Here is a 13,558-nt window from a genome sequence, read left to right on the forward strand (position 1 = left end):
CCAAATATTAGGATAGCAATGCCTGTTTCCTTCCTGTTCTCATATGTTCAGATTACTTTTTTTCATGAACTCACTTTAAGATGATGTCTAAAGATGATGTCTACTGTGCTAGCTTTATATCAACTTCACACATGCTAGAGTAGTTTGGGAAGAGAAACTCCCGGAAGCCAAGTCTGTACAGAGAAAGCCTGTCAAGATCCAGCTATACCACTCCTAGGCATATACCCAAAAGATGCCCCACCATTCAATAAGGACATTTGCTCAACTATGTTAATAACAGCTTTATTTGTAATTGCCAGAATCTGGAAACAAACTAGATGTCCCTCAAATAAGGAATGAATACAGAAAATGTGGTATATTTACATAATGGAATACACTCAGCAATTAAAAACAAGGAAAACATGAAATTTGCAGCAAATGGTAGGAACTAGAAAAAGATCATCCTTAGTGAGGTAACTCAGAAGCAGAAAGACACTCATGGTATATACTCACTTGTAAGTGGGTATTAGTCATATATTATAGGATAAACATACTAAAATCTATAATCCTAGAGAAGCTAAACAAGAAGGAGGACCCTAAGGAAGATGCTTAATCCTCATTCAGAAGGGCAAAAAGGATAGACATTGGAAGTAGAAGAAGACAAGAAACAGGACAGGAGCCTTCCCCAGAGGACCTCTGAATGGCTCTACCCACAGAGTATCAAAGGAGATACTGAGACTCATAGCCAAACTTTGGACAGAGTGTAGCAAACATTAAGGAAGAAGAGGGAGACAGAAAGACCCGGGGGGCTTAGGAACTAATGCCACAAGGAGAATAACAAAACCAAAACATCTGGGCCTAGGGGGCAACTTGATATGCTGGGGTGGGTGTTGTTTAGCTTCTTTAGGTCTGCACTCTCCACGTGAGTTACCTAGTAACAGAAGAGAGAGACTCTGATGACATGAACTCGGTTTGACTGCTCCTTGATCACTTCTTCCTTGTGAGAAAACCTAGACAGGCCACAGAGTAAAAGTATGCAGAGGGTTCTGATGGACCTGATAGGCTAGGGTGAGGCAGTAGGGGAGGAGGACTTCCCCTATCAGTGGACTAGGGGAGACTGATAGGGGAGGAAGAGAGAGGGAAGGTGGGACTGGGAGGAGACAAAGGAAGGGCTAAAATGGAATACAAAGTGAACAAACTGTAAATAATGATAATAATAATAATGAAGGAAAAATAATGGGGTAAAATAAGTAAATTTTTATATATATGTGGATAAATAAATAATGCCTTCCTTAACAAAATATTTGCAGAAACAAACTCTCACCCTTCTCTGAATGTGCTAGTTTGAACACCTTTATTTTGTACTCAATATGATATACTAGTTTCATATTCTGGAATCTCCAAATGTGTCCAATCTTTTTAAATAACTGCATGTCTTATTGTCATCTGTAAAACTCATGCTTGAGCGCTGCACAGTCAAGTTAAAATTTCACACAAAAAAATCCTGTAATATTTTCTGTAAGTTTACTGTTTTGTTTTGGACTTCAATTGTCCCCATGAGGTGGGATGGACAAACTTAACTATCTTTTTGAGTTGTTTTTGTACAAGTTAGTCTAGAGAAACAACAACATGTCACTTGGCATAATAGGCTTTGAAAGACTAAGGAACTACAATTTTTCAGTGTGTACTAACTGTTGGGTACATAAAGACAGTGAGCAATCAATTGTATGGACATAGCCCATCCATCTATCCAAGATGGTTCAAAACAGGAGACTGCCCAGCTGCCAGCTTTCAGCAAGAGCAGGAGGATGCTCAGTCAATGTCAAGTAAGTCCATAGATGTCCCATCCAATCTGTATTCTGCAAGCAAACTATATGTTAATAATACAGCAGTGAGTTATGCCAGAAAATGTAAGTGGTACACTATAATTCAGTTAAAGATACTACAATGGAAATTGCCATGTCATTTGGAATTGAGTACAAATTTCTACTTTGAAGTTATATAGATCTCATAGGCTCCTTCCCATCTGGAACTCATTTTCTGTGCAGTCTAAAGTAGGGTGCAATATATTGACATAAGTATAATAAATTCTCTGAACTCGATTTGTTTTAGAGCTTATGCCTGCCTGTCCTGCATACAGCATCCTGATATAAACCCAGCCTCCATGTGCTTATGAGTATTGTTCAGACCTTTGGCATTGTTTCATGATTTTTTTTTGCATTTATATGCATATATCACATTATCTTGTTACTGGAGGTCTATTTTACATGTAAGATCTGTAAGACAACGTCATTACATTTTTTGAAATTTACTTTAGAATTAAGAATAACAAAGTTTAAGATAAATTTTGTTGGAAGCATAGTTTGAAAATATATTGGTAATGTAATTTAATTTTCATAAATTGACTTTTCTCTAGGATTGAATATTTCTATCCAGAAAATTTATTTTCTTTTAAATGAATATTTTTTTCATTTCTTTTACTGAAATATTAAATTGTACTTCTAAAAATTGATGCATGTGTGTTATTGGAATGGTTTTGAGAGTCCATATATATCTTTCTGCTCAAGCTAAGCATTTTTCGTTATATTTACTCACTAATTATTATTAATATAGAAATATGGAGTCCAAGCTTCTTCAGAGTCAAAAGAGGACATATGAAATGAGATTTATGATGAGTTGTTGAATCAAATATATGATGACTTACTGAAGTGAAGAAGTCTGATGTTTCTGGGCAAGCAGGGACATCATTTGTGTAATTGAAAACCCAAAGACCTTAATATCTGCATCTTGTGATATAGAGTCCCATCTGCAAGGCTGTGTAGCACAACAGCAAGGAGGAGAGGAATCTAAAGCCTCAGCTTGCCCAGGCAGGTGGACACTGTGTATATGATCTTCTGTCTGCCCTGTTCAGTCTAATGTACTGGGAGATGCCTGCTCAAATACAGGAAAGAAATGGATTTATGCAAGTTCACCAATTGAAATCTCAAGGTTTTCATGGAACTATTTTCATAGACATACTCAAGATTGTTTAATCAGATGAATATTCTGTTTTAGCCAAGGTCACACATAAAATTATCCATCATGGAAAAGTCAAAACAAAAATTTGTAACATGAGATATTAATTGTCACACTCGGTAAATTTCTTTCACTTAGTTTTTATATATTAATTTTCCTCTGTATATCCTATTACTATAAGCTCTTGAATCTGCTCTAAGGTTCCAAATATTCAACCTGGTCTCTAGCACATAGTGCTATTGGTTGGAATCTCTAACATATGGATCACTAATGAGTAAATTAAACCATCGAGGACATGTCTGTACAGATTTCTGCAGCAGTTCTCAACATGTGGGTTGAAAACGTTAGCAAACCTCTATCTCAAAAAATATGTTACAAATCATAACATTAGCAAAGTTATAGCCATGAAGTATCAACAAAAATAAATTTATGGTTGGGGGTCCCCACCAATCAGGAAATGTGTTAAAGGGTCATAGCATTGGGAAGCTTAGAACTATTTGTATGAAATATATGAGACACTTTATATCTTCTTTTTCTTGGGAGATACCAAGAGATTGAAAAATCCAAATTAATTCAGCTTCAAAAGATACATTTAAGATAGACTTTCTTATTTTATCAAGAAAATGTTTCATTATAAATCTTACTTTTTGTTCTTGAAACTTTGGTGTTAATCGTTAGCAAAATCATATTAAAGTTAATTCATACTCATTACCAGGATATTTTTTTTTGTGGCAACTACATATTTTTTATTTATCCCTGAATAAAACTTCAAAATAACGTTCTATAAAGTTATCATTTAAGTAATAAATGTATTAGATATTATTGCCATTTTATACTAAAGTGCTGGCAACCTTTCCTTTAAATTCCCAACACATTTTTTTCTTTATTTCTGTTCTTACACTCTCATTTGTTATTAGTTGAGCTATTTCTTCATCAAAATTACTAGTTTGTACAAGCATTTGTAGTCATGTTGATTTGTTTTTTTAATATTTATTCTTCTACAGTCCTTTTGACACTCAATTGTTGTTATTTATGTAAATTATTGCATTTGTGAACCCTTTAAGTGTAAATGGAAGCCTCAAGTGAGTTTTGAATACTTACTGTAAAAAACTAATGGTTGGTGGCATCAGACAGCAATACCTGATTCATTATACTATCATATCAACATTTTTTATTTTGCCTTTTTAAGTATAAATCTCATGTCAATGAACTCACAGGTCTGATCCTCTGTTTCATCTCTTGTGTGACACTTTCTGAGGAAACTTGGCACCAAATCACCAATTATGTTATTTTGTAATACTTAATATAAGAAATGAAGTTGATAGACTTGGGATCTCAGAAGGTGTGTGACTTACTATTTTTGCTCTTAAGTGTCCCTTTGTATTATCTTCTTGTCTCTTTAATGTTCACACACTGAATTGGGTTTGGCCTGACTGCAGCATCTTGATACATAAAGACCATAATCGTCCATATTCTATTTTGTTCTCACACGTTTTCCTGGCCAAAATGATGAAAACTTCAGTGATGCATGGGACTTCATGACCACAGCCAATGCAGTCAACACAAGAAAAATATCTGAAATTGTTGACACTGGGCTCATATAGACCCAATACAATGGAGTTCAGATTAAGTTATTTTTGTCTAGACTGCTATTATGCTCATTTTGTCTGAGCATTGTGAGGACCCATTGGTCTCACCTGCTCTCTTTATGTCTACGTCCCTCCAATCTGTACAGTTCTAGATCTATTTCCTTTGGTCTTTGGGCATTTTCTTCTTGTAGTGGTAGGTTCTACAGAGCATTAACAGAATACATGGCATCTGGATAGTATGCTTTCTTCAAGATCTTTTGACATAATGTCAGGAGACCTTAATATAATTTTGAATCAAAGAATATGGTCATATTTTATTTTATAATGTAGAATTATATTTGAAAAAGATACACTTCATATTTATTTGTATAATTAGATACCTAAACTGGATTTGATTAAATAATTGAAATTATTTTGCTAGTATATTAAATCATAGTGTGAACTGAATTTTTCAGATGAATTGAGAATAAATTTTGTTTTTTTATTAGACCAAAAGTGATTCAGTTGTGTAATGTTATTCTATAACTAGCCACACCTTCAGCACTCATTCTATAAAAGGTATAATCAACAGTACATGATGGCAATAATGAGCAGGATGTCACTGGTTTGACTCTAGTGTAATTTTATTATTTTATAAGTTATACTTATAAAAATGTTTACCACAGTATTACATCACAGTGCCCTTTAACATCTCATCTTATCCTATTTCATGATTTTATCATTTCCTCTTGAGTTTCATTTAATCCTAACTGTTTTGATTTCTTGACTTGTAGGTACATTGTTTTTTTTAAAAAAAATTACATTGCTAGTACAGCCAGTAAGTGGACACATTTAGTGGCTAACCTAGAAATAAAGAGTGATTGAAGAAAATTAAGTTGGAAAAGTTATATGGTTACTGTTGGTGAGTGAGGCATGACCCATCCTGCAGAAGTTACAATTGTGAAAACCAAGAGGGAAGAGTTATCTGGGCTGAAAATGAGGAGGCGGACAAAAAGTTGAGGTTGTTTCATATGTGATGAAAGCTCCAATGATTGGGGTTAATGTCCCTGTGTCTCTCTCAGTACTGTGGTACCCATATCTCAAGCAAAATATTTACATGTTTTTAATTTTGCTGTTTCTTCTCTGTGAAATAAAACCATGGAAGTTCTTGGTCTTCACATAATGTCAAAGTGCTGTTACTTGGCCGTGCTGAAGAGAAAGCTGTTGACAGAACTCCAACCAGCCTACTCTGTGTTCAATAGACAGCATGTCCTATGAAATTCATGCCTTATACTCCCAATTTCATCTACAATCTCTACATTTTAATTAAACATATGATTTCTGTATATTAAATTATATTCAATATTTTGGATGCAAACAGGTCTTAATTATGTACATTTACACTTCTTGTCATTTCCTCCTAAGAATTTGTAGAAATCAATGTTGGGTAAAGAGTTCTCAGCTCTGCAAGGTAATGCGTATTCAACAACCACATCTAGCATACACTTTTCTCATAAGCATTGAACAACAGTTTAAAAAGCAACAGGCCTCTGTCAGATAAAAGGTTGGTGAAGATTCTTTCCCAAACTGTAGGCAGTCATTTTGTTTTGATGACGGTATCCTTTGCTTTACAGAAACTTTTCAGTTTCATGAGGTCCCATTTATTGATTGTTGCTCTCAGAGCCTGTGCTGTTGGTGTTCTGTTCAGGAAGTTGTCTCCTGTGCCAATGAGTTCTAGGCTGTTCCCCACTTTTTTTTCCAATTGATTTAGGGTATCTGGTTTTATGTTGAGGTCCTTGATCCACTTTGACTTTAGTTTTGTGCAGGGTGATAAATATGGATCTATTTCTGAAGAAGCTGAAAAGCAGCAATCCAAGTAATCCAATTAAAAAATGGGGAACAGAGCTAAACAGAGAATTCTCGACAGAGGAATACCGAATGGCAGAAAAACACTTAAAGAAATGCTCATCCACATTAGCCATCAGGGAAATGCAAATCAAAATGACCCTGAGATATCACCTTACACCCATCAGAATGGCCAAGATGAAAAACTCAAGCGATAACACATGCTGGAGAGGTTGTGGAGAAAGGGGAACCCTCCTCCACTGCTGGTGGGAATGTAAACTGGTACAGCCACTCTGGAAAGCTATCTGACGCTTTCTAAGACAAATAGGAATAGTGCTTCCTCCAGACCCAGCTATACCACTGCTAGGTATATACCCAAAGTTTGTTCAAGTACACAAAAAGGACACTTGCTCAACCATGTTTATAGCAGCTCTATTTGTAATAGCCAGAACCTGGAAACAACCCAGATGTCCATCAACGGTGGAATGGGTACAGAAATTGTGGTATTTTTATACAATGGAATACTACTCAGCAATCAAAAAGGAGGAAATCATGAAATTTGCAGGCAAATGATGGGATCTAGAAAAGATCATTCTGAGTGAAATATCCCAGAAGGAGAAAGACAAACATGGGATATACTCACTTATATAGACCTATAAGATATAATAAACATAATGAAATCTATACACCTAAAAAAGATAATCAATTGAGCGGACATGGGGTAAGATGATCAATCCTCATTTAGAAAGACAGATGGGATGTGCATTGAACGTATGACAGGAGTCTACTGAGCGCATCTGAAAGACTCTAACTAGCAGTGTTTTCAAAGCAAAGACTCATGACCAAACCTTTGGCAGAGTACAGGGAATCATAAGAAAGCAGGGGAGTTAGTCTGATGGGGAAAGGATAGGAGCTCCACAAGGACCAAATATATCTGGGCACAGGGTCTCTTCTGAGACTGACATTCAACCAAGGACCATGTATGGATATAACCTAGAACCTCCACTCAGATGTAGCCTGTGGTACCTCAGTAACCAATTGGTTTCCCAAAGTGAGGGGAACAGGGACTATTTCTAACAGGAACTCAATGACTGGCTCTTTGGTCTCCCCACCCCCGAAGGGAGGAGCAGTCCTGTTAGGCCACAGAGGAGGGCTTTGCAGCCAGTCCTGAAGATACCTGATAAAACAGGATCAGATGAATGGGGAGGAGGTTCCCCTATCAGTGGACTTGGAAAGGGGCACGGTGGAGATGAGGGAGGGAGGGAGGGAGGGACTGGGAGGGAATGAGGGATCGGGACACGGCTGGGATACAGAGTTAATAAAATGTAACCGATAAAATAAATAAATAAATAAATAAATAAATAAATAAATAAATAGCAACAGGCTTCAGCCCCCTAGCCTAATAGAAATAGTTCTTCTGTGTTCTCACCTTCTCCTAAGAGAGGAGTCAAAGTATCACAGCTGGGCTATGTTCAGTCACAATTGTCCCCAGTGTCTCACAACTGTACTGAAAGCCTACCATATAAAGATAAAACAACAGTGGGAAATGGGGAAATAAAGAACCAAAGTAATTAAGAAGTATTCAACTAATAAAATTATCAAAATAAGAGCAGTTCATTATGGTTCTACCAGCATGACAGCACAGTTAACATGAACAATGTTATGAACATATATTCTGGGCATTGTTGTCCCCAACCAGAAATTACCTAAACTGTGATGTACTGTTGATCGGATATCCTCAGACTGATTTTGTCTTATTGAATCACTGATAACTCTAGATACAGAAACATTTCTCATTCCATAATCCAATTTGTTAAGCTGAAATGTCACAGCAATAATTTTAAATAGCTCTCCACATCAACATCTTAACTCATTTGCTTCCGTGATGTAACCAGAAAGATGACTCTACTCTATATTCCATGCAACTTCAGGGGTAGAGCAGCACGTTCAAAGTAGCCACTTTTGAAATTAGAAATTTAAATTATATGTACATACATACATATATATGTATCACTGGACAACATTTATAAGGACACTGTCAAATGATATTTTATAAACAGAAAAATCTATACTCAAAAAAAATGCATATTTTATAAAGCATGTCTCAACTATGCAAAATAATCAACCAATTCAGAATCACCATTGATTTCTACAGAGGAAATTATGTTGTGGACAAGTTAAAAGGTCACCAAAAAGTTTTTAATATAACTAAACAAGTTGTACACAGTGGTTGCATCCATATATAGAAAATAGTTATTAAAACACAGAATCATCCTGCATCAGTTCTAGAACTAGCAGTGGTGGTGTCCGAGGTCTGAGTAGGTTCAGGAGACCATTGCCCCCAGGGGCGAGACGTGCTCCATGCCAATTGACTAACTCCATGTTTTCCTCCACTTTTGAAAGTCATTTAAGGTTCTTAAATTATTTTTTCCCTTTTTTTAAAATTTTTCATCAATTACACTTTATTCATTCTGCATCCCCCCATAAGCCCCTCCCTCCTCCTCTCCCAATCCCACCCTCCCTCCTCCCTCTGCTTGCATGCCACTCCCCAAGTCCACTGATAGGGGAGGTTCTCCTCTCCTTTCTGATCTTAGTCTGTCAGTTCACATCAAAAGTGGCTGCATTGTCCTACTATGGCCTGGTAAGGCTTCTCCCCCCCAGAGGGAGGTGATCAAAGAGCAGGCCAATCAGATTATGTCAGAGGCAGTCCCTCTTCACATTACTATGTAACCCAATTGGACTCTGAACTGCCCTGGGCTACATCTGTGCAGGGGTTCTGGGTTATCTCCATGAATAGTCCTTGGTTGGAGTATGAATCTCTGGGAAGTTCCCTGTGTTCAAATTTTCTTGTTCTGTTGCTCTCCTTGTGGAGACCCTGTCCTCTCCAGCTCTTACTATTTCCCAGTTCTTACCTAAAATTCCATTCACTCTGCCCAACAGTTGCCCATCAGGCTCAGCATCTGCTTTGATAGTCTGAAGGGCAGAGGCTTTCAGAGGCCCTCTGTGGTAGGTTCCTAGGTTGTTTCCTGTTTTCTTCTTCTTCTGATGTCCATCCTCTTTGCCTTTCCGGATGGGGATTGGACATTTTAGTTAGGGTCCTCTCTCTTGCTTAGTTTCTTTAGATGCACAGGTTTTAGTGGTTTTGTCCTATGTTGTATGTCTATATGAGTGAGTATATACCATGTGTGTCTTTTTGCTTCTGGGACAACTCACTCAGGATGATCCTTTCCAGATCCCACCATTTACCTGCGAATTTCATGATTTCCTTATTTTTCATTGCTGAGTAATATTCCATTGTGTAGATGTACCACAATTTCTGTATCCATTCTTCATTTGAGGGGCATCTGGGTTGTGATGCAGGATGTTCCAACGAGGTGGTTAAGGCTTCTCATAATATTTCCTATAAGCCCACACCTGTTTGTCTATATCCCCCATTTTTATTCATTATTAGCCAGATAGAGCCAAGTAATTGTGGTAATGATACTTGCTTTTTTGCCCAATGAAACTACAAAACATACTAATTAAGTCAATTTCAAGTACCAATTATACATTTTCAATCTGTTTAACTGGCCTTGCAATTGCTTGTTCAATAATATGTATTTAATTTACTTTTGTAATTCTATCACTAGATGAGGCTAAATTTTCTCAGTCATACTTAATTTCTAAAAAACAACATTCTGTATGTTCTTTCAAATTTCTGAAATTCCAGTGTCCAACCAAAGACAACTGTGGCATGTTTAAATCACACATAAAACTTTAAAACATTTTCTAAAAATAAATAAATAAATAAATAAATAAATAAAAATAAAAAAGGAAAGAAAAGAAATTACTAGTCTACTTGAGGAAAAATGCCTGTTTTGCTTATCACTATGACCTCAGAAACCTTACATGAGAAAAGTCCATGACACATCACTTAAAGAACTTTTTTCCTAAATTCATCCCACTTGCCATCAAATATGTAAAATAAATCCTTACATGTAAATCGTAAATGTAAATACATGGTAACAAGATAAAAATAAAAAGTTAAACACAGAAAAAAAAACACAGAATCAGTTCAAAGTGGTTTTTAGAAAAAAAAATCTGTGCCTATGAAACAAAGTGAAATAGTTAAACAGCATGTTTTAGTTAAACAAAGTAATGTAGTATGTAACATTTTGTTTTTCAAGATCAGTTAGAAATTTCCAGGGTTTGGTTTTTTTTGTTTTTGTTTTTGTTTCGTTTTGTTTTCTAGTCTTTAGAAATTTTTTTTCATGCTTCTTGAAAGCAGGCAACATTAGAATGAACATTTTAAAAGTTAAAAGATTCATGGTGAATACTGCGTGGCTGTAGCCAATGTGTGCAGGCATCCTAGACTGAAAGAATACTTAGTTCTACTTGAGAGACATTTCTAAATCACAGAAGTCAGGAGCCAGCAATAGTCCTGCTTCCTGTTAACCACTAGACCAAATCTTACATAAAGGGTGTTGGTCAGATATCTTCTCTTTTAACAGTCCCACATAGGTGCATTCAACACAGAGATCATAATGTGGAAATAAATACTGCACCATAATAAATAAATATTGCAGAAATAAATACTGGCACCATAATATAAGAGCTTTCTTAAAGAAGACAGCACCTTGGAAACCCCCAGCATAACGTTCTATCTTTGCTGGAGTTATCCATCTATGTCAGAGCTCATCTGATAACTTGGAAAAGCTGGGGAAATATTATACTGATTTTCCTCCTTCAGGCATGTTCTAGCCAGTTTCTCCAAAGATGTTACAATTTACATATGATTATGAAGCAAGGTAAATCAATATTTTAGCCTCTTTTCTTTCTTAGACAAGTGAAAAACAGGATGTGCTGCTTAAAAGGCTGGTTCCTTAGATGCCTTTTCCCTATTCTGTTTTTTAAACAGTTTTAATTTTTAATTTATTATTTATTACAAATTATTTGCTTTGTATCTCAGCTGTAGCCCACCCCCTATGCCCCTCCCCTAGTCCTCTGATAGGGGAGGTCCTCCTCCCCTTCTATCTGACCCTAGCCTATCAGGTCTCATCAGGACTGGCTACATTGTCTGCCTCTGTGGCCTGTGTTGAATTAAAAACAAGGTTCAGAGACCTACAGAATTTGTTGTATTTGGTCATTAATATTTAGTATTGATATATCTTTTAGTAAGGCTACGGTTAATCCTAAATAGCAACCAAATCCAATGCTGGGCAATAGTTATTCCAATCCTAATCCTCCAAGCCCTCGTAGTTCCTACCATTCAGATTCACCCACTATACTTGCTTTTAGTAATATCTTAGGTCTGGTTCATTTCTCCATGTTGTTCCTGGACCTCTCCTCCAGCCTCTGCTCTCCCTGCTTCTCTCCTCTTCTCCCTCCTATTTTTCCTGCTTCCTTCTTCTCCTCCCACTCTGAATCAGGATGTCCCACCCTATACTCTCCATTGCTCAACATTTTGGCTGGTTGTTTTAATTGACAATCCAGAGAACAAATGGTAGCATGTTTACACAAATGACAGGTGATGTTTAGAATAAGTATCACAATGCAATGTCTGGATTGAATCCAGATAGTGGGAGAGAGAATTCAGCATTTGAATGAACAAGAGTAAAGTGTATACATTCCAAAAGAACATTACACCAACAGGCCTGGAAAGTCTGCTCCCCTCTCAGGGAGAGGTGATCAGAGAGACTGCCACTGAGTTCATGCCATAGTTAGCCCCTGCTCCCCTTACTAGGGAACCCACTTGGAGACTGAGTCAGTGGGCTTCTTCTGAGCAAGGGTTTTAGGTCCTCTCCATTCATTGTCCTTGGTTGAGGTATCAGTCTCTGCAGAGCAGCCAGGGCCCAGGTGTTTTTGGCTCTGTTGGTCTCCTTTTGGAGCTCCTGTCCTCTCTAAGTCTTTCTGTCTCCCCCTACTTTCATAAAATTCCATGCACTCTGCCCAAAGTTTGGTTGAGTCTCAGCCTCTGCTTTGATACTTTGATCAATAGAGTATTTCAGAGGCCCTCTATGGTAGGCTCCTCAGCAACTGAGCCATCTCTCCAGTCCCCATTTCCCTATTCTCTCTCAGGATCTTTGGTAGAGTGATAATGCTACAAGACCACCCTTTTTGATTTTCTGAACAAATGTAACATATTACATTTTCCTTCAGTTATTATACCTTGTTGCTTTTTTTGCATTTTAATTTTTCTCTAATGAAATAAAGTATGATACCCTCTACCTTGTCTTTTTTTTCTTTCCCTTTGTCATGTGAACCTTTTAGAACACAACATAGATAAATTGATGAAGTATTATTTCTGATGTATATGCTTACATGCTTTCATACATTTAAGTGCTTTGCAACAAGCAGTTGACACATTGCATCAAGAACTTGTTACAATGAGGGAAACTCATTATACCAAGTATGCAAAGATGAAAGAATTATTTTTGGAAAAAATAAATAAACACTGGCCTGGAACAAGTACAGACATTCTTACTAAATAAATGCTTTAAGTAACTAAGCAGTGTTCTTCACAAAGAATTGAAGAACTAATTTTGATCAAAGATATGGTCAAACCACAAAAAAACAACTTACAGAGCCTGTGGAAATTTGCTTAAAGGGAAGCAGGCACTTATACCCAGAACAGGTAACCCTTTTATTCTTCATTGTTTTGTAACAAATAAAAATTTCAAAACTATTCCACAAATTCCCATCTCATAATTGTCTTACTTGAAACCAGTGCATTGTTATTAGTGCTGTTGACATTTTCTGAGACTTGAAAATGAAGGCAAACATTTATCATGTTACTTAAGAAAGATGAACACTAAAAAAATCAAACAACAAAGTTGATTTGTTTTCAGTCTCAGCTATACCTGACTGACTCATTATGACAAATTTCTGGTATGAGATAGTAACATTACGAGGAAATAGTTGGCAAAGTTCATTTGTTATACTCCATACAAAACACAGTGTAGCACTAACTAGCTTGCAGAAGCGGTACCTGGGACATCACCTTAGGCTGCCTTTTAGTGATATGTTCTGTTAAAGTAGAGTGATGTTGATAAAAATAACATATGCTTTGGAACAAAATTGGGTTTTAATTTTTATAATATGGGGAGTCTTGGATTTATAGAAAAAGACTTTGTTCAAACATTATAACTCTTTATATGAAATGTTCAAAACCC

Source organism: Meriones unguiculatus, chromosome 21 (genome assembly GCF_030254825.1).
Source record: "Meriones unguiculatus strain TT.TT164.6M chromosome 21, Bangor_MerUng_6.1, whole genome shotgun sequence".
Lineage (NCBI taxonomy): Eukaryota > Metazoa > Chordata > Mammalia > Rodentia > Muridae > Meriones > Meriones unguiculatus.